Source organism: Ochotona curzoniae, unplaced genomic scaffold (genome assembly GCF_017591425.1).
Source record: "Ochotona curzoniae isolate NIBS_2020 unplaced genomic scaffold, NIBS_Ocur_1.0 patch17, whole genome shotgun sequence".
In the NCBI taxonomy this organism is placed as follows: Eukaryota; Metazoa; Chordata; class Mammalia; order Lagomorpha; family Ochotonidae; genus Ochotona; species Ochotona curzoniae.
The window spans coordinates 10,185-33,298 of NW_024466717.1; the positions used below are offsets into that span (position 1 = coordinate 10,185).

The 23,114-nt window shown below is 42.6% G+C and overlaps 1 pseudogene; it reads right to left on the reverse strand.

Moving 5' to 3' along the window:
- Positions 1-736: 736 nt before the first annotated feature.
- On the reverse strand, positions 737-22,902 carry LOC121166531 (annotated as a pseudogene).
- Between the last annotated feature and the right edge of the window lie 212 nt (positions 22,903-23,114).

Below are 23,114 nucleotides of genomic sequence, written 5' to 3' on the forward strand. Positions count from 1 at the left end.
GCCATCTTCCTCTGCCTTCCCAGGCACATTAGCAGGGAGCTAGACTGGAAATGAATTAACTGGGCCTGGAACTGGAGCCCCTATGGAATGTCAGCCTCCCAGGTGGTGCTTCACCAGCTACAGCACACCACAAGAGCCTGCCAGGATGATTCTATAGGGGAAGAGTTCTAGTGGATGCCTTTCTCTGCCCTGCCCTCTCCTGCACTGACAACACAGCTGAGAGCCTGGTGCAGTGCCTAGAGATGCAGCACAGTGGCTTGCAAGCAGGAATCCTGGGTCAGGTGCCTGAGACTCACTCATCCAAAGTCTAACAGTGGGGCTGGGCAAGGGATTCTTGGCTGAAACGGACACCAGGCCCCTCACTTCCCCACCCTTACCCCCGAGCCCTCAGTACCCCATTCTCCCTGTGCTTAGATGCCCAAACCCAAGGGCCTGAGGCACCTGGCAGTAGCTCTCAGGACCCAAACCCAAGAGAAGCAGATGGATGAGGAGTGAGGCATGGCCTCTCCACATCCATGTCCAGGTTCCCAGAGGGTGCCTGGATGCAGTCCCCAGGAAAGGAAACCCCAGGCTTCTGGGATGTCTCCTCCACACAGTGGGACCAGTCCTCAGGGACCCCCCGGCTGAAACTGAACATTCTCTGAGGAGCCCAGTGCTTGAAGGAACAAAGCTGTTGGAAAGAGGCAGGCAATGGGCTTTCCCGGACTGAAGTGTGCAGGTCTCAGCTTGTGGTCGCCTAGTACTTGAGGCCGGGGTCGGGGATGGCTGAGTGGGACAGAACAGGAGAGTCTTATACGGGGGCAGGGCCAAGCCTGCAGTTTCTTGGGGCCGCTCCTCCCGGCTTATGCCAAAGTTGTCTTCTGAGATGTGGCAAAGCACTGACCACTTCTGGGTGCCATTGCCACAGGTCACAGGCAGAATCCCTGTTCAGGGCTCATCTCCCAGGCAGGGTCCTCAGCTTGGAGAGAGCTGGAAGAGGCCATGAAAGTCCTGCCTCACCTCCTCTGAAGGTGACACAAAAGGAGACTGGGTGGGCTCCTGGGGCAGAGTGCAGGTCAGAGCTTGCCCATTCTTGGTGGCCACCCCAACCTCCTGGGTTCCAAAGACAGGACACACATGTCCACCTCAAAAGCGATGGCTGTTAAACACAGGTGTGTGATGCCTGCCTGTGGTCTGGTGCTTGTGGGAGCCACAGGCAGGACACTTGGTCTTCAGTGTGGTGATAACGGAGGCATCTTTCAAGGCTGGGTGCTCTTGGGAGGTTGCTGCTGTTCCCTCCCCGTCTCTCTCCCAGCTTTCTTCTCTGGAGGTAAATGCTGGGGCTGTGATGCCACCTGCCAGGAGACCCTCCCCAGAGTCAGGTTGATGTCTGCAGCAGGCCCTTGCGCCTCCAGAATTGTGAACTGAATGTATTTCTTTTCTGAGTTTGACACTGTCCCAAAGCAGGTTAAGTTGATGCTGCCTATTCTTGAAGCCCATATGGGTGCCAGCTCCACTGCTGGCTTCCCCATATCCATCTCAGCTCCCTAAAGTGCCCAGGAGAACAGCCCAAGATGGCCCAAGGACTTGGGCCCCTGCACCCACAGGAGACACCTGGCTGAAGCTCCAGGCTCCCAGCTTCAGCCTGACTCAGCCCTGGCCATTGTGACCCTCTTCCTTTCTCTAACTACCTTATAAAAACTAAAATGTAAAGAAACAAACAAAAAACCCCACCCGTTTTCTTTATAATGTACATAGCCTCAAATATTTCAGTATAGCAACGGAAAAACAGACTAAAACAAGAGCACTTCAAAAGTGTAACCTAGCATGTGTGGAATACAGCCATGCATAACACAACTTGTAAATGTGAAGTAGCAGAAAAGTACTGAAATAGAGCATTTCCAAAAAAAAAAAATTCTGGAAAATTGAATTAAAATAAGCTTGCTTTGGTGGAAAGAAGTTCTGAATTCTCTGCACAGGTTTTGCATAATTGGTATCTTCCAGGGACTGTGTGGGTCCCCTTGTACACATCGGTTGCAGGGGCCAAAGGCCACGGGGAGATGCCCTGTGCTGGGGGGGCTGGCCCCAAACCCAGGAAAAAATAGTGGAGAAACATCAACCCTGAGATATACTCTATTTGCTGCTTACTTTCAAACTTAAGTAGGGATACTTTAAACACGCAAGTCATCCAGAAAGTGGAAAAATTGGACTATCAAAAGATAGAGCAGGGGAGCTGGACAGAGGCACAAACAATACCCTCTGTGTTTATAGCAGAGAGACAACAAATGACATACTTTCTGTGATGTTGGCAGGGACACTGAAGAAAACCCAAGCGGAGGATGAACTCAGCACTAAAGGGAGAAAGAAACGTAAACTACAAAACACAGGACAGACAACAGCATTGTGTGTGTCTCGACTCTGGCACCTGATAAAAGAAGGAAATAAAATTTTTACCTTAGGCTTCTGACTCCAAATACATACTGAGTGCTCCAAAAACAAGTATCACAAGAGACTGTAAAGTGGTCACGTATTGGTGAGCAAGACTGGCATACAGACGCAAACTTTATTTTTTCTGGAGGAAATAATCTGAACTTACAATCCAAAGAAAACACACAGATAACATTCCAAGGAAAATGATCACAATCAGAGCATACAAAATAGATACTCTGGAAAAAAAGGGCAAAACAGATCAAGGATCAAGAAATACTAGGTACTGATCTCACAGGCAAAGGAAAATGGAACTTAAAAGAATCAGCAGGAAACAAGAAAATTTACAGAAGAATGCAACAGACTTCCAGTGATCCAACAATACACTAGGCTGAATTAGAACTCAATGGACTGAGGACACACCAACCAGAACTGAAGAAAGAAGCTGTAAATGGGGAGATGATCCGAAGACATCACCAAAAATAAAGTTCAGTGACATAAAGAAAGAAAACATGCAGAAAAGTGGTCAGGATGCATGGGAGAAAACAGTGAGAAAATCTAACTGATGCCAAATTGGACTTTCAGACGAGAACAGATTAAATAAAAACTGGACTCCCGGGGTTAGGAATGTTTTGTTCTTAACTTGGATGGTGGTTGTGAGCACAGAAACACCCACTGATCTGCAGCTATCGTGCACTTGTTGGTAGGCACACCATATTTTAATGGTTTCCAAAATGGGCACTACTCAAGAAAATTCCCTATGATAAATGATCAGGTATGTTTAATCACACACAGTTCCTGCTTTAGAAACAGCAGGCCATCTATCAAATTTATCACTGATAGATTTGTAATAACCTATACACCCATGCTTTTTTGTGGCTGAAAACTTTTTCCTCTGTTTAGATCAGAATGTTAACTAACCCATTTGCTTATGTACCATTTTGTAAACTAATGCCAATAAAGTAGAATTTTCTAAAAGAAGTGATACAGAAAGTACAGATTAATTAATCTAAAGGCTTCAGATCTCACGTTTCTTGATCATCTCAGGCCAGTTATCCTTGTTTCTGGTTTTCAGTGGTTGCCTTTAGGAGCTCAATCTTAAAACTTGCATCTGTAGTTTAAAGCAGTTTGTGGGCTTCACTTGGAAGCAGCCTCCATCTGCTCCTTAGCCACTCTTCTAATTCCATATTCTTTCAAACATTATGAAGTATTAGATGTGATCCTCCAATGATGTGTGGCAGTTTTCCTGCTCTGGGAAATGTGACCTGAAAGCAGTAAAAGTCATATGGTTTTCAACATTTAACTAACAAACTATGGTGATCACATCTAAAAGCCAAAGACTATAAAAATCACGCATACCATACTACATGCCATAAATGACAATGAGAAAGGAATGAGGTAATAAGCACATTTGGTTTGGAGTTTTATCTTTTTGAGCAAGTACTATACCTCATTTCAGACATGTCACTAGGATATATGTACAGAGAAGATGCTGAGATATTAAAATTGCAGGTTTTAAAATTAAAAAAGGGATTTATCTGATTATTAGCAATTCAAACACTCAGTGAACAAATTTTTTTTAGGAAATAGCTATTGCAAATGGAATAGATTTATACTTTAAATAACATTTTAACTATTTACACATGAATAGTTTGCATTAAAAAATAAAATTCTGTATGCAAATGCATTTTTCAAAGCACAACAACCACCATATTATTGATTTGGATAACACTCAAATTTCTTTTATTTACAGGCAATCCAGTAAACTACTTGTCCTATATAAATTTTGGTATGAACGCCTTATATAGTTTAAAAGTAAATTTTAAGCTATAAGTATTTTTAATGATTTTTATATATTCAAACTGCTTTTTAGGTACTTGGACTACTTACACTGTTTTATAGCTACTAATATGCCAATAACAAACACATTTTTCCCTGGTAACTTAATCAATAATAAAATCTCGTCTCTTCTGAGTTTCTATTCACAAGCCACAGCTATGAGTTGGGAAAGAGCAAGTGCACCACTAAAAAGGTGTCATATGAGAGGGATCTCGTCTAAGCAGAAGAGATTGCTCCTGTCGGACGGAGTTCAGACCCCTCTAGATAGCATCATAGCAGGTACAAATCAACCTGAGAAATGACAACAGTACACGCTCACATCACAGACAAAGAGCTACACTATGTCAGTTACGGCAGACACTGAAATAATTACTGTCCTCTGATCAAATGCAGAGGGCAAAGGCCACCAGTTAGTGTTAGGTCTGGATCAAGAAACAAAAGGTAGACTGACTTTTATGACAGTGCTTCTACACAATTTTAATATCAGCTAGATACGTAGTCGGGTGATATGATCTACAACATGGTATCGCACAATGATGAAACTGTCTCCTCAGAATGTATCTCAGTGTTGTTAAGGGATACATGACTGGGTTTCTATTTGGTTTTATAAAGGCATGTAATAATAGAATGCCTACAGCTTTCATTACTGATTATGCTCAGCTTTTAGGTAGGAGAAATTGTATCAGTTTTGCACATAAACTGCTTTCATTACCACTTCACCATAACAGTATTTCAAAAAACATTTCAAACACTGCCTTCTTGTGATATAGTTAAAGAAACACCAACCTTTTTGAATTTCTCAAAATTCTTCATTGACCATCATCAATATTTACATCCAACAGATTTCTAACCAGCAATGATCTAAATTCACTCTTCTTGAAGTTCATCACCATCTTCTGAAACTCATCATCGTTCTTAAATGGAGTCATAAGGGATGGAAAAGGAGAAATAAAATTATTTGTTATTTAGGAATTTACAGCAAAAACTCAGAATGTCTGAGGAGACTCAAGTTTGCCTTTGGTGCCTGCACTTTGTATTTGGAACCAAATCATACCTCCCTGAAACCCCCAAAATTATTAATTCAAATGTTTTATAACTTTGGAAACATTTAAACACATTGGCCTGTAATAGGAGACTAAAAATCATATGGGATTTTAAATTTAGTATCCTATCCTAATAAATAAACAGCTCACCTTCGTGCATATGTTCTCAATACAAAACCTCAGCACTGTCTGCTTCTCATTAGAATGGCTCACGCAGATGATTACATATTCTACATGTTCCACAGGTCATCTACCATACTTAGGCATTCATGGATTCTCAGCACTTTTTTATTTTTAATTTCCTTAAGGCATCAAAAAAATCAATCTTTGTTTTTAGACGTTATCTCATTCACTCACAAGCCATTTCTTTTTCCAGATGAAGAGTTCTAAAATCAGCCTCAGGATTCCTTCAGACATCCTTCACTTGCTAACAGTGACCTCTGATTCATGACATTTGCTATTAGCTACCTAGTCAGTCACACAGCACCACTGTTGCAGCTGCTCCTGAAGCTGCTAAACTGGAAACAATAACAGGGGAAAGTGCTAACAGGTCTAAATTACAGGCAGTCAGGAAGGAAAGGAAAACCAGAAGAGACAGCAAGCAGGGGTTCCTGAGACAGACAGAGCACTGTCAGGGACTCTCTCTAAAAAGCAGTAGCCTAATAGCTCCACAGTTCACAAATATTTCACATCTCCCACCTGCCCTCCAGGTTCCACCCTCCAACTGGAGCAGCAGGGACTCAAATTGGCACTCATATGGGATGTTGACACCACAGCCTAGTACATCACGGTAACGGCCCCTGAAATTTATTTTCTATTTAGCAAACCCACATGAGGAAAAAGAAAAGCAATCGCCATCGTCAGAAGGACTCTGGGAACAGGACAACTGAATCTCTAAGAGAGCTGGTGATGAATTTCTTGGGCATATCTGCACTCAAGGTCCCAACTATGTATCTTCTTAGGTGAGTATAAATTTAGTCAACAGACTAGTTAACCTGGTATTTCCATTGTGAGAAGTTGGTGTGATGGAGAGTGTGAGCAGAGCTAGGGTAACTGAACTCACCCTGCAAGGAGGCAGGAGACAGGCAGGTCCCCACGGAGTGGCTGACAACTGTGGCCACACAGATAGTGACCTGAGGGGTGCACCTGCAATGCAGTCCCTTATTCCTTATGCTGACTGCCACCACATGCTCAGAAGGGAGCAGTGGGTGGAACACCTCAGGCTGTCTGTTCCAATGTTGACCAATTAAAGAACCATACTTGTAGCTACAATTGGTCCTCAGCTGGGATGAGCTTTCTCTGGTCCACCACATTTTTCTGGTAGGAGATTAGCGATTTTGTCCTGTGCTGGGGAATCTATATCCTCCGTCATCCTAGAGGACTCCACCGAGTGCTCCAGGAACACCCTCCACAATTTCACAAATCCTTTTAAGCTTCAACAACACTGAGACTGTGGATCCAGTGGCACGGTGGCTAGGTCTGAGCTGCTTCACTTCCAATCCAGCTCCCTGCTGATGTGCCTATGAATGCAGGGGAGGATGGCCCCAGTGCTTGAGCGTTTGTACCCACGGGGAAGAAGCTCCAGGCTCCTGCTTTTGGATCAGTCCAGCTGCAGTCACTGCAGCCACGTGGGAAGATCTCTTTCTGTCTCCCCCTTTTCCCTTCTATGACTCAACCTTTCATATAAACAAATCTTAAAATAAAGATAATAATATTGCTAAGATTGTTAACCAATAAAAAGCTGATGGCAGAATGGCAGAAACCCTTGACTGAACGTATCTATTGACTCTATCAGCACTACAAATACTAAAGTATCTGACCTTTATTTTTTTCTTGTCTCCTCAAAATTACATTATACAGGAAGAAAAAATTTTATATGACTTTTAATATGTAGTTATGAAAGGATGAATACATTTCAGCTTTAAGAAACTTCAGAAAGAAATTATTTTGAATTTTAAACTTAACTATATCATATTCAGCAAAAAAGCTTAATATGACTTTATTCAATCAGACAGGCTAAATACAAATTCTATTATTGTAAAAAAAAAAAAAAAGAGGCAGAAAACATGCTGATAAAACTGTTCCTAGCAAAACAAGTCACACTCAATTTTCAAGTAAACCACATGGCATAACTATCACAAGAATTCTTGTATCTAGGAAGCGTCTTCAAAAGTTCATAGAAACTGTGTTATGAAAACACTACCTATGAATTTTCAAGTGCTTTTCCCAAATGAATGTCTTTTAAGGTCATTTTCTCCCAGACTTCTCAAGTAAGCTAGTACTTTTACATTACTAAATGAAGTATAATCAAAATGTCACATAAAACTTCCCATTTGCATTTTAATTTAAAATAATAGTGCTGTACCTCTGAAGCATCTCCATAATTGAGTGAATCCATTTTTTCTGAGAGTCAGGAATTACCATTTGTGTACTGGTTATTGCTATATCAATAACATACGTTCCAGGAGCTGAAAAGAAGCTATCCTTTTCTTCATTTTCTTCTGTTATCAACTTAGCTTCTCCACCTCCAAAGACAACTGCTGAACTTAGTTTCTTATACTAAAAATGGAAAGAAACATGTTTTGTTAGCCAAAGTGTCCTGAGATAACTTTTACTATGTAAAAATTGAATTTGGAAAATAAAATTGAATTGGAATTAAAAAAGAATGGGTTCTACTCCTAGAATAGAACATTTGAGATTTCATTTTGGGCAGAATCCTTACTCAGAAGTTCTCTATGCAGCCCTGGAACCATTACCTTGTCCACAGTAACATCATCGTCATCATCAGACTTACTCTGTCAGCTTACCCGCATGACTTTCTGCAGTAACAAAGTTAGGACCCTTGTTTGGTACAGAGAAGACACTCTATGGATGGTTACTGACTGAATAAGCTAGGACAAAGTTTCCTGTCCTCTGTGTTTACATATTTATATAAACCAGCTCAGTTACCAGGTATTAAGAAGTATAATTATATACATGATCACCTGGCAGACGCTGGTGCCTGCACTTCACAATTCTGTACAAAAATTCTCAAATCAAATACCTTATCAGTGTGAGAACAATAGCACGTGTTGATTTATGGTCTTCTTTAGGAAAGTATAATTTCTAACATTACCTGCTTGGCATTTAAAAATACAAATGTTTTTCCTTTGAAGATCTCTTTTCTTTCCTGCCGCCCCGACAGATCAACACCATTATTTCCAATGGCTGGTTCATCAATAGGTGGGTAAAAACTGTAAAAGTTTGTAAAGCATATTGTAGTTACACACTACTTTTAAATTTATAAATTTCTGATACCAGAAAAGCATAATTTCCATAAAATCACAACAAGTTCTTTTTAAAGTAAGATTTTGTTTTAAGTTGGTACAAAATGACCAAAAGCCACCCATGTGCCTTTTCAGGAACTATAGTGAGAGGTACTGCACAGCACAGCAGGACTGGCTTCCAGTTCCTCAGAATAACCAAGGTAGACAATCATAATCAGACACATGGGAAACACACATGACTCAAACAGTTAATGTGAATTGCAAAAGGGTGAGAAAAAAGATCAAATTCTATCAGCAGCTTGTGTTTACTGGGGAGCCACTCTGTGTTACTAAGGCTCACATTTAGTTCTGTGAACACTACCGTAATATTGTTTCAGAGCATTTTAGAAAAGTTCACAATAGTTTAAAACTTTCTCTAGAGTAAAGAACCTATTTTTCTGCTCTTTAGTAAGATGCTATAATATTTTTTAAATGTCTGGGGAAATGAGAAGAAAGCAAGGAGGAAGTAAAACTGAACAGATAATTTTTAAAATCTCATTAGGCCATTCTTTGAATTCCCTAAGAGATTTTGTTACAGTTGATGCAGCTTGTCTCTGTAGCTCTCGGTAAAACCCAACATAAGGATGACTACAGGGAACAAGACAGGAAGAGGCAATTCACAACATTTAAGGGTTAACTCTCTTCAGAGAGCAACATCAAACAGAACAATATTGCAATCTTAATGGTGATCAAAGGAGGTAGAACTGATTTCCCTGCTTCCTCCTTCCAGCTGCCATCTCGCTCTGCCTCCATTTCTCCTTGGCCACACAGAATATGACACATCTGCTAAAGTAAAGCTAAGTCTTGACAGAAAAGTGGAAAATTTATGGCAACTTGAAGAATAACAGCATTTCTCCAATCCATCACAACAAATGCTCTAAGTATATCCTGAAATGATTTCTGCAAGCCAAAATCTCGGGGGACTGAGTGACAATATGAAATTCGAGCTACCATGTTAACTCTCCTGTTTCTTAGCAACTTTTAAAATTACATAGTTCACTTTTAGCAGTTTACTGTACCTAAGAAAAGAGTTAAGTGTAATTTCGTTCAAAGGATTTAAGATTCTACACTGAACTAGGATCGTAAAAATAAGCATAGAATTTCCCTTCAGCTTTTCCTAACAATACTATGAGAGTACTAACTATTTCTGAGTCTAGAATATTTGGTTCTTCCACTAAATACGATGAGGGCAGAAATCTAATAGTTTAAAAAAAAAGATTTAATTATTGATCTGATAGAGTTCCAGAGAAGGAACTCTGGGAGGGAAGAGAGAGCCAAGCCAGAGCACTATCTTCCATCTGTTGGCTCACTGCTTTCACTTCCCAAATGGCCTCAACAGCCAACGTGAACCAGGGTGAAGGCAGGAGCAAGGAGCTTCTTCAGGTCTCCCACATGGATGGAAGGGTCCCAAGCACTTGGGTCATCTGCTGCTGCTTTTCCCAGGACATTAACAGGGAACTGGATCTAAAGGGGGTAAGTCAAGACACGAACTGGTATCCATATGCCATGCTGTCAGCACTGCAGGCGACAGCTGAGACTGCCGCACAACAACCTGAGTCCCTGTAAATTTTTTTGGCTTATTCAATCTTCAAGTGTATCTTCTGCCTGGTTTATGGTAGACATTCAACAGACATAAATATAAATTATAACTTTGATACATATACAAAGTATAAACATCTCTCAACTTGTGGACTACAAATTTAGGTATTAAAATGCTGGGATTAAAACAATGTATTGGGCCCGGCAGCGTGGCCTAGCGGCTAAAGGCCTTGCCTTGAACACGCTGGCATCCTATATGGGCGCCGGTTCTAATCCCGGCAGCTCCACTTCCCATCCAGCTCCCTGCTTGTGGCTTGGGAAAAGCAGTCGAGGATGGCCCAATGCTTTGGGATCCTGCACCCATGTGTGTGACCTGGAGGAAGTTCCTGGCTCCTGGCATTGGATTGGCACAGCACCAGCCATTGCGCTCACTGGGGGAATGAATCATTGGATGCAAAGATCTTCCTCTCTGTTTCTCCTCCTCTCTGTATATCTGACTTTGTAATAAAAATACATAATAAATATTTTTTTAAAAACCCACAATGTACCTTGGTTTACTTTAAACACTGTGTAATTTGAAACTCACCACTAGGTACAATCTACCTTGACAAAAACACAGATATAGGGAAGAACTACCCTGAGCAAAGAACACCGATGCATTAGTGGGTAGCTGGAGAGAAACCCGTACTTGACCTGGCACACAGACTGCGATCTCAGCTTCACCCCTGTGCTCCAACTCCAGGACAAACACAGATGATTAATAACACAGTGAGAAAAAGCGTGCTATGTTCTGAACTTCATATTCCTAGATGAGCCTTTCATTTCTCAGTGTACTGAAGAGAACAGAGATTAGTGAGAACTATACAACTAATTAAAGTCACTATTTCTGAAGTAATGTTTTCAAGAAGTTTCAAAGTATTTCTGGTGCTCCAGTGACAGCTGGTAAGAAAACTAGAAAACACAAATATAATCTGATAGAAATATAGATTAGAGGCAGGCTGCTTCAATAGAAGGCTACTACAAATACAAAGTGGCATAAAAATTTTAAAAATAAACTTGGCCTGATTGTATAAAATGTTAAGAGCCATAAGTAAAATAATGTTTTCATAGTAACTGGCACACATCATCCACATATTTATGTAAAGATATTCAAGAAATACTTTTTACCATTTACATCATATACTTGTACATAAATGTTTATCTCATCTTCAATAAATTTCTTCTAAACCACGATAATTCATTTTGCTTTTGTCTTTTAAGATTTTTCAAACACATTGAGCACGGATTTCTCCAAACACACTGAATACGGTGAAATCAGTATCCCCAGCAACAACTACTCCCCCAGGACCTGCACAGCTCCCTGTTTCATCAGTGTGCTGGGAGCATGTTCCTGCTTTCTCGAACCACTTACTACACTGCTTCTTTACATGATCTCTAAAAGCTTAGCCCAAGGGGCAGCTACAACTTGCAGGTGTGCGGCACAATGCTTTGCCTTGGATTTTAACTGATTATATATGCTGTTCTCTACTAGTTCAAACTTCCTAAATGTTCATGTACTGACTGTTTCAAATTGGTGTGTTTATTAGGCCTAAAACCTAATGGCAAGCTAGTGAGGTCAAATTTGTTCCAGTTTCACACTTGCAGGCAATAGACAGACTGCTGGCTCAGAGACAAAGCAGGCAGCATAAGCATCGCTGTTTGTAGGTCACGTCCTGATCAAGGACCGTGGCAGGATAGACTGTATCTTGTGTGGTTTGTGCTACCAGAGAGAGAACACTGACCTTGGGCCCGCCCGTTTCGTAACAAGCAGCCAAAAAGCCTGCTGTTTGAGAACAGGCTCGTGTAAAAGGCCTTCAGAGCACTGCATTTTTGGCACACCACACAAGCTGTGTAAGAATACAGGGTACTTGGGCCCGGTGCAGTGGCGCAAGTGTTTAGGGTCCTCACCTTGCACGCCCGGGATCCCCTATCCCATAGGCATTGAAGCCTAGTTCAATCCAAGCAACCTACTATCCAGCCCCCCCACACACACTTGCAGATGCCTTTCTGTCTAACCACCCTGTCCCTGCCCTGGTTTTCATGCTCTCCAGTGGGAGTGGTTACCCACAAGGGAGGTGCCCACTATCTTCCTACTAGGCCAAGCCAACTTCCGGATTGTGCACTCTCCAGGTGGTTCTGGCACTTAACAGAATTGGCCTCCAGTGCCAGCCTCTGCCATCTGATGATGTGGCAAAGCCCAACTAACCCTCATCCACTCTAATTTTTGCTTGCACCAGTCAGAACAGTCAGCCAAATATGGCCCTTGCCCAATCTAGCTCACATGAGGCCCACAGGTGTTGTAGCCCTGCCTAGTCTGGTCTGCCTCCATCCCAACTCATGCTCTCCAGTGGGAGTGGTTGTCCAGCAGAGGAGCCCACATTCCCCTAAGGCTTTGCCTCCTCTCCCCTTCCCCCCGCCCCACCCCGGTACTCAAGTGTGCTATTTGGGCACTGCAACCATATCTGGTATGGCTCATCTCACATTGGCATTCCTTAATGTGCACTAGTATGTGTTGTGACTGAAACTGGCCTGACCCACACTCTATGCTGGTGCTCAGATTCGCCAGCAGTTGATGTGAATGGGTTCAGCCTGGTCTGCCCACCTCCTATGCCATATGCATGATGTAAAGATTTATTTCATCTTTATTGCAAAGTCAGATATACAGAGCAGGAGGAGAAACAGAGAGGAAGATCTTCCATCTGATAATTCACTCCCCAAGAGACTGCACCGGCTGAAGCTAAGCCGATCCAAAGCTTGGACCCAGGAACTTCCTCCAGGTCTCCCACGTGGGTGCAGGATTCTAAGACTTTGGGCCATCCTCCACTATTTCCCAGGCCATAAGCAAGGAGCTGGATAAGAAGCAGGGCTGACAGGATTAGAATCAGCACCTATATGGGATCCCAGCGTTTGCAAGGCGAGAACTTAAGCTGCTAGACCACCACACCTGGCCCAAGATAAAAATAAATATTAAAAAAAAAAAACCTACTACTGCCTGCCTGCCTTCCTTCTTTACTTTTCTCCCTCCCTCCTTTCTCTGTCTCTTTTCCCTTCAGGGTCACCAGCATTGGATAGTCTTTGGCCAGATCTTCAAATATCCACAAGGTAAAATGGGCAGTGATTCTAGGCTGTTGTGCCGCCTCTGTGTGTATGCTTTACCCTGATCCTCTTCTGGCCACTCTGGAGGAGGTCAGCACCACATTGGGCCACCAGGGCAGAAAATGAAAGGCCACGTGGATGGGGCCAGCAGAAAAGCAAAGAGAAAACGACAAAGGAGACTCAGTATCTCAGACAACGTCCACAGAAGCCTGCTGACAGTGGCTCTCTAAGGTTCTGTCACCTGCCTACTTCTGCATTTCCCCTGGTGATCATGTCCACACTCAGGACCTCAAAGGATGTGTATCAGGCTGAAGGTGACATCAAAAGAGGATGTGGAGGCCCGGCACAATGGCTCAGTGGTTAAATCCTTGCCTTGAAAGCACTGGGATCCCATATGGCTAAATCCTTGCGGTGCATGCCCTGGGATCCCATTTGATTGCCAGTTTGTGTCCTGGCTGCAACACATCCCATCCAGCTCCCTGCATGTGGCCTGCACAAGCCTTGGAGGATGGCCCAACATCTTGGGACCTGCACCCACACTGGAGACTTGGAAGAAGCTTCTGGCTCCTGGCTTCAGATCGACTCAACTCTGGCCATTGTGGCCATTTGGACATTGAACCAGTGGAATGAAAAATCTTTCTCTGTCCTACTCTCTATAAATCTGCCTTTCCAATAAAATAAATAAATTTTTGGAAGTAAAAGGACAAAAATCACAAACTACCACTACTACCCAGTACTTCATACCCATCGTGATGTAGCATAACACATAACCATGTGTTTATGGTGATGCTGATATTAACAAATCTATATCTGTCAGTCCTATAAAAACATAGCTCATACATATGTATGCAATAAGACATGCTTATGAACATGAACCACTTTGTTACTGCTCTAACAATAAAATGAGTGGGCCCGGCACAATGGCTCAGAGATTAAATCTTTGTCTTGTAAGCACTGGCATCCCACATGGATGCTGATTTGTGTTCCAGCTATTCCACTTCCCATCCAGCTCCATGCTTACGGCCTGGGAAATCAGCAGAGGAAGGCCCAAAACCTTGGGATCTTGTGCCCATCTGGGAGACCCAGAAGAAGCTCCTGGCTCCTGGTTTCAGATCAGCTCAGTTTTGGCTGTTGCAGCCATTTGGGAAGTGAACCAGGGGATGGAAGATCTTTGTCTCTGTCTTTTTCTCTCGCCATAAACCTGATCTGTCTTTCCAATAAGAAAAAAAAAATCCTTACAAAATAAAAATATTAGTAACACTACAACATGCTGATAAAAAATACTTTTGAAATTCTTAACTTCCTTAACACTCCTAAACTTAAGGCCATTTTAAATAATCAGTCATTCTATAGAATCAATGTAAGCTTGTAATCGTACAATCTGGCTGCACTGATGGCTTTTGGGCAGCAGGTTAGGGGTCTAGCAGGTTCCAGGCAGTCACACCCATGGCAGGAAATGTGGGGTGATCCAACCAACAGCCTTTGGTGTCACCAAGAACCCCAGGCTTTCGGGACTGATTGGTCCCAGACAAGGCAGGATCCCCAATCTCAGGGAGCACAGAGTGGGCTGTGTGTTTTAGCGCTGAAACACACAGTGCATGCTGTGCTGCCTGCGCTGACTCCAGTGCAGAGGAGTAGAGCATGTCCAGGTGCACTCGAATGAGTCAGCCTGCTCTTACAAACCAGCTGAGGTCCTCAGATGCCACCTCAAAGACACAAAAGGCCAGAAACTTCTCAGAGTTAGTGACAGTAATCTATGGACACAGCCAGCAGAATCAGCTGTTTTCTATGGCTCCTGAGATGTAGCCATTAGGTGAGATGCAGAGAGCTTTCTGAACCTTCACACCTAATCAGTAAGAAGCAGCTACAGAAGTATTAGGTACTACCCCTCTTTCCAGGCTCACAAGAAGCCAGTCAATGGCAAGCAGCACTCTCTCTTCCCCACCCAAGATAACAAGATTAAAGCAGAAAATCTCTTTACAACCCTTCCTCTCTCTGGCCACTCTAGCCCTAAGTGTGTGTCTGGGATGTCCTTATCTTTTAAGTAAACCTTACCAAGAAAAAAAATACAATCTATTTTGTCACATACCCTATAATTCACTGACTTGTACATTTTGAGTAAACAAGCTCTTCTACGTAACTGACTAAAGACATTTACCATTTTGTAATGCTCAGCATTTTGATCATACAATTTGGAATAAATAATAACAAATACTTTCCCTTGTAACCCTAATTCTTACTGCTTTAAAGCATCACTAACAATATCCATAAACAGATCTCCAAGTCTAGTGGCTCACAAATCTGGCACATATCATCCACATTTTGCTGCAATTACCAACAATCAACATTTCTTTTAACAGGCAAGTAGGATGAGAACAGGCCATGTGCTCAGGTTTTATAGATGGAATTACTAATCTAGAGCTACTAAACTGTGTCAGTGATCTCATTTTGAAATGAGGTAACAAAAGCAGTGCCCAGTGCCGTCAACATTTACGTGCAAATATGTGGTTCTCCAAGAGGGTTGCTGCAGCCCCACTACCAAGGGTACCTCACCCATGACCCTGACACTGGCACATGAGCAATGCTGACCTATTTACCATGCTTCAACAGTTTTTTGTTATATATTAGCAGTTAACATCTGTTTCACAGAGCTAAGAAATAACCAATTAAGAATTTGGGGTACTCTTTCTTTACATACTAACTGAAAAAATCTCATTAACATGGAACACATACACACACACAAGAGAAACGTGGAACACAGCAACTATCACATCTAGAATTCCAGAGAGTTAACCGAAAGTCAATGCGCTCATCTTTTCTGTCATATGTTGTTAATTAGAAACACATAATATACCTTTCTATTTGTGGAGGCTGTTTCTTGGACTGAACTGCTTGGAGAAATTCAGTAAAATACTCTGGCTTTACAATGGGGCATCCACAAATGAGTGCACAAATCGTCTAAAAGAAAGAAAATATATGTGGATATATATATATATATATAGTCATTATGATAGCTTCTTCTAAAGAAAACATTCATGTTATAAACTACAAACATGCCTTTCTAATAATTGTTTTCTTTCCTTTTCTTAATTTGATAAACGAAGTCACAATCTGTAAAATAGAATTTCATATTTGCTCAGTTTTATACCACAAACCAGAACTACTCAATTATCAGAAGCCAATGACACAGTAGTCCTTTGGGATAGGCAGAATAACACAAAGACTTTAAAAATGCATTCCAATTTGAAAAACATTACAGGTATACTTTCAGGCTGAAGAAATCTAACCCATCCTGCAGAGGCAATACACATTAAGAGATAAATGGAAATTTCTTTGGAGCCTTACTGCTTTCAGAAGGAGTAAGAGTATAGAATAAAGCCTCTTCAACACAGTAAATCAAGGAGCAACTGGTTAGGCTCAGTGGAAGCTGATGCACACATAAAGAGAGAACGAAACTGTGAACTAACGTGAATCAAGCTATCAGCCTCAAGTAACACACATCCACAAACTCAGAAAGGACTAGAAAATACTACTGTGGGCAATTAAAATAAGAAAGAGCTGGCATATTCTAGGAAATAATCCAACTATACAGTTTATACATATGTCTTCAATAATGCAGGCGTTAGGAGCGACCAAATTGAGGGTATCTCTAAAGACTGGAATCTGACAGATCCCAACTTCCTACGTGAATGAGATCATCCAAATCCAACAGGAAGTAGTGAAATGCAATCAACACAGGACTGAATAAAACTCCAACACATGTGATTCCGGGCAAAGCACTTAACTGCTCCGAGTCGCAATTTCTCTTCAAAATATAAAAGCTGAACTAAATACTCCTCAGGTTTCCCTCTGGTTCTAACATTCAATAATCTAAACAAAACAAAAGCAAAAAGCAAAACAAAACAAAACAAAACCCTATAAGCCTAACTATGCATTGAGAACGCTGAGCAAAAACTAACGATCAGGCTTCATTTATTTATTTATTTATTTTACCAAAAAGTGATCAGAAACACCAAAGAAGAAACGCTGCACACTCCATGGTGGTGTCTCTAATGGTGGTCATTAGCATGTCAGGTGCTAGAAGTGTCCAGCTCTGAGGACTTGGCAAAATATCCCAAGACGATCAAAGCATCTTTGACCTTATTTCAGGCCTTCTAAACCCATGTATCATTACCTATTCCATTTGAGTAACTTAATATCTTAAGGGGGTTATGCTGAGCTAACATTTAAACATGTCCTCATGCATATTTTGGTTTTACAAATGTTTTATGAATCTATTACCTGTGAATTTATCAACATGAGTATTCTTTCAGTAAGTCTTGCTGCAGAAGCAAAAAAATCAATGTCCTACATTTTCCAAGAGGGAACTATCTTTATTCAGGGTAACTTCACCATGGTACAAATTTAACTTCAGGTTCAATCTGGGCAACAAGCCTTTCTCTTTGACAGCTATTTCATGCACATATATGTCCACACATAAGAGCCATTTATGTATAAATCAGAATATAACACTAATATTTAATTAATTATAACAAAAGGTTTTTGCATCTTCAAACACAGGAATCAAAGTATTTGTTGCTTTTCAGCCTAAAACAATCCCACATATCTTTTGCACAGTCAGCCTGTTTAACGAATCACATCTTAAATGCCATTCTTCAATTACCTTTGGATATATCAAATCTGATGAAAATGCAAAACCTGAAAATATACCAAAATACATCACTGCTTTAATGACTAGTCAGCATCTTTGGAAGGTACATATCTATACATCTCAGGGCTTTAAAGATACAGCAAAGATTTCTTTGTGTGATTATAGCTTAACTGAGGGAGCATGAGACCATGAGACAATGTCAGAGACTGGAGGAAGACAATCTGACAGAAGAGACACATGGTGCTAACTCTGTGCTGTGGTGAGTTCACTCAAGGTCCCAGAACTTGTTTTAGTATGGGAACACAGTTCAACTTACTTTAATGGTGACTTTCACTGACATCATGACAAGGTGAGTACATTCTTTTGTCCAGTTGTTTACAGTGAGTCCTCCAAGTTGCAACACAGCTTGATTTAAAGCAGTTTTCCCAAACACATCTAAACAAGAAGAACAGGCAACCAAAGGCTCATACTCTACCCTGTGAATGACAATAAAGTTACTTTATCACAGTTACAAAGACTTTACAGCTTTACAATACTTTACAACTTTAAACTTACAACATATTATTCGTTTAATTTTGACACATTATAAATTTGTAACTTAGGAAATTCTTACCTCCTAAGTCTTGTATTCCCAAAGAAGAAAAAGACATGGCCAACATCAACATTACATTTTAACTTATGAAGCATCAAACAAACGAGGCTCCTATCACAACTCACAGGGACTAACACAAACTTTTACTCACCTGTCCACCACCACCTGTGATCCACAAAATATACCAACAACACAGAGTTCACTACTGTGCTAAACGGGAAGTCAATTATACTGTCATCTTATAATCCTTATCTTTGCTTTAAAATTCAATTGTTGTGAAATAAAATTGTCCACTTTAATCTAATTTAAAACGTGTGGAGCCAGTGCCATTGGTTTGGTACACTAAGCTTCCACCAGGATTCCATATGGGCAAGAGTTCATACCCCAGCTTCCCAAACGTGGATCCAGCTCCCTGCTTGTGGCCTGAGAAGGCAGTCAAGGACAGCCCAAAGCTGTGGGACTCCTCAGCTATGTGGGAGACTCAGAAGAGGCTCCTGGTTCCTGGCTTCAGATTGGCCCACCTCTGGCTGTTGTGGCAACTTGGGAGTGAAGGCAGGATCTCTCAGTCTCTCCTTCTCTCTGTTCATCTGCCTTTCATGTAAAAGTAAATCTTTAACAACAAAAATTAAATAAACAAATCCATACCTGAATTTACTTTCAAACACTCCAAAGGTGACTCTATCCCCTGTCTTCAAAGTTTGGGGAAGGTGATTTTGCATTTTTGCCTCATTAACAAAGGTACCATATTTAGAAGTATCTTTGATTGTCAATACAGGGATTTCATCAGTTTGACTCTGAAAATTAGAGAAGTAATTACAAGTCTTTTACAGCTCAAGCACATACAATCCAGGGGGAAATTATTCACAGGAGACATTTGATAACTTTTGAAAAGGGTAAAATAATAAATAGCTGCATATCCTGCCACCAGAGGGAATGACACCTACTGTTCTGGCTGCCTTCAAAGGACTAATTAGCAATTAACATAAATATCTCCCTTTAAGAAAATCTCTGAATTTCAGAATTATAACTCTTAGAACACACATTTTTCTTTATTTCTGTAAATCAGTTGGGACTTTCCCAACCCTTCCATTTCACACACTTGAGAATTTTATGATTGGCAGCAGTTTGCTTCATGCATAACATGACAGCTTCAGTCCTAAGTTTTCGTTTTGTTTTGTTTACATTGTCAAAACCACATGGTAAACACTGGGCGAGTAAAAACAAGGTATAAAGCCTAGAGGTTCTGACTTTTGGTAATAATTTTATTTTTTCTATTGCAACTTCTATAATAATGCTTTTCTACAACACAAATAGACACAAAACCTAAATGCCAGTAAACTAATCCATCACTTGTGCATTTGTCACATTTGTTCAAACTAACTGCTTACTTTCACTTTCTTGTTCCTACCACGATGATTTTGAACGTATTTATTCATATATTTTTATCACTCTCATCACCCGTGGTTCTGGTGAAAGCTAACAAATACCTTCCAAGCCATTCAAAAGAGCTGTGGATCAGAAGCAACAGTTGTCTTCCCCGGGAAAACCGTCATTCCCACTGCGGAGCCTCCCTTTACACACCCAGACTTTGTGTCCATCAGTCACATACTCTCTTTAAGAGCGAGCATCATGAATGTATCACAGCTAAGCCCAATAACTCTCACCACGGAACAGTCAATGTTGTTAAGTAAACAAATACAAATACAACCTACTTTCTCCAAGTTTCTAAGTCACTGAAACAAAAGCATAAAATGCTCAAACAGCACTCTCTCTCTCACATCAAGGCAATATACTGATTTCAACTCTCACTGCAAGCTAGCAAAATACAATCAGGAACATACCAAGTTGGTCACAGCAAAGTTAGCGATTAACACTGCATGATTTTGACTGATTGACTGATCATCTTCAATTAGAATAGCACAGTTTTTCCTTCCAACGATGTACTCAGTGCCAGTCAAAAGTCTGTATGGTTCTAAGAGGAATAAAATCATGAGACACAAACACACATACATAAATGTGTACATTATATAGGATAAAACTCATGATGTGTCAAGAAAACACTTTGCTATTTCAATGTTAATCAGTTTTACATAAATTAAACTCCCATTTTCTATTAAACCCTTATTGAGGAATATCAAAAGATCACCTATATTAATGCAAGGGCATACCATTTCTCTCAAGGAATAACAACAGTGAAAGGAATTAATACTTTCCCAAAGTATACATTTACTGAAATCCCAAGTAAAGTCCCAATATGAACTTGACTGGAGCTTCCATCCATTAGTTCACTCCCCAAATGGCCACAACAAAAGAGCTGTGCCGATCTGAGACCAGGAGACAGGAGCTTCTTCCAGGTCTCTCATATTGAGTACAGGGTCCCAAGGCTTTGGGTCGTCCTCGACTGCTTTCCCAGGCCACAAGCAGGGAGCTGGATGGGCAGTGCAGCTGCTGGAATAAGGACCAGTGCCCATATGGGATGCCAGTGCTAACAGTAGAGGATTAGCCAGTTGAGCCATCACACCAGCCCCTATTCTTTGTTTGTAAATTTTTACCTTACTTTACTTATTTGGGGGACAGGGATACGCGTTCTGACTCACTGCCCAAACATCCAGGGTATCTGAGCCCAGGACTCAAACTAGGTCTGCCCACAGGTGGCGGTAACTCAACTCTGAGCTGTGGCCAAGGGTGCACTTTAGCCAACAGCTGGAGACAGGCTGAACAGGACTCCCAGGCTAGCCCTGCTACACAGTGCCAAATGTCTGCCTGGTCTGAGCAGTGCTATCCCTGTAACAGATGGCTAAGTCTCAGCCTGTCACCTACTCAGACCAGGTCCTGCAGGGCAAATGCCTTCTCACTGCACACTCAGACCAGGCCAACAGTGAGCTGCAACTAACCAATCCCGCTGTTTCTGGAAGTCACCTCCTACCGTCTGCTGGACTGTTGGGTACTGCTCTCTCAATCTCCACTGGCTCGGGCCACACCTTGATTCATGAAGCCTTTCCTCAGGTATGCTGTGCCAAACTCAATTTGTCTCAGGTCTGTCTTCTTTCCACACATCCACAGGAACCCTGAGAGCCACGAGACAAACTGAAATCTTTATGGTCTGGCCTTGCACTGGTGCAAGTTCATAGGGATGCCTATGTTGGTGTTTACAAAAGTCCTTCAGAGGCCAGATCATATTAATTCTGTTTGCATGCTGGCATCACATGTGGGAACTGGTTCAACCCCAAGCTGCTCCACTTCCCATCCAGCTCCCTGCTTTGGGCTGGGAAAGCAGTGGAGCATGACCCAAGTTTCCTGCACCCCTATATACACATGGGAGACAAGACGAAGCTTCTGGCTCCCAGCTTTGCGCTGGTCCAGCTCTGGCCATGGAGGCCATCCCGAGAATGGAAGACTTCTCTGTCTTTCCTGCTCTCATTCAAGTGAAATAAAGAAATCTTAATTTTTCTTTGTTTAAACTTCTTAAATATCCAGTCAAGACTGCCTCTTGGGAGACCCTTTTTTTCCCAATCACAATGTGAACACCCTGAACACACAGGTAATCACGGCTCCCCCGACTTACCCTTTTATCAGCCAATAACGCCCACAAACAGCAGGCAGGCAACTAGGAACTTCCACTAGGGAAGTGCAGACACACAAGAAAGGGGCGGGGTGAAGTGGCCTGGCTTTTGCTGCAGCTCCCCTGGGACACCAGCATCCCAGGTTTGTGCAGGGGGTCCAGCCCAGCACTGCCAACGCGCACTCTGACAGACAGCAACTGAGGCCCTTGCATCCCGGGGTTCCTGGCTTGGGCCTGACCAGCCCCAGTGTTGGACACATCTAGGGCAGTGAACTCGGAGATGCAAGATTCTGGTGTCTCTTTCAAAAAGAAAACGTCTAGGCTGTCCCCTCTTGCTGACAGCACGGAAACGCGTCTGAAACAACAGACAGCTGCTCCGTGCACCGGAGCCACCTCAGCCAGGGCTCAGCGAAGGGCCAGCCGCCCCACCGCCCATGCCCACTGCACAGCGCCGGGGTCCCACGGCCACTGCACAGCGCGGGACAGGGCCGGGCGTCCACCCGCCCAACCCCGGGGCCGAGGACAGCCGGCCTTCCCCGCCACGGCGCAGCCGGGACCACCACGCGCGGGCCCGAACCCCGGTTTCCTTCCCGTTCCGCCGTGCCCCGGAAGGTAAGGGGACCCGACCGGAAGCGACCCTACCCAACTTCCTTCCCCGCGTTGGCGCTCCTCCGAACCCGGGCCCTCTGTCCCTCTCTGTCCTTCCCTGGGGCTGGGCCCGCGGCCGGGAGGAGCTTCCACATGGGCCCTGCTGCCGGCCGACGCGACCGGCGCCAGCCCGCCTGCCAGCCGCCCGAGCTGCGGGGCGAGCGCTCCCGGGCCGCGCGAGCCTCTGTGCCGCCCGCGGGATGCAGCGGGCGTGCGGCCAGGGCGCGGGGCCGCCACCTGCTGGGGAGCCAGGAACAGCGCTGTCTACAAGTTCACCAGGTACTTGTTGGCAAGAATTGCAGAGTCCCCTAAGAAAAAGCTCTGAGAAAAACTTTGCAGTGTTATTTGCTATACGTTTAATAAAATTAATGCAAAATCAATCAAGGAGAAGAAA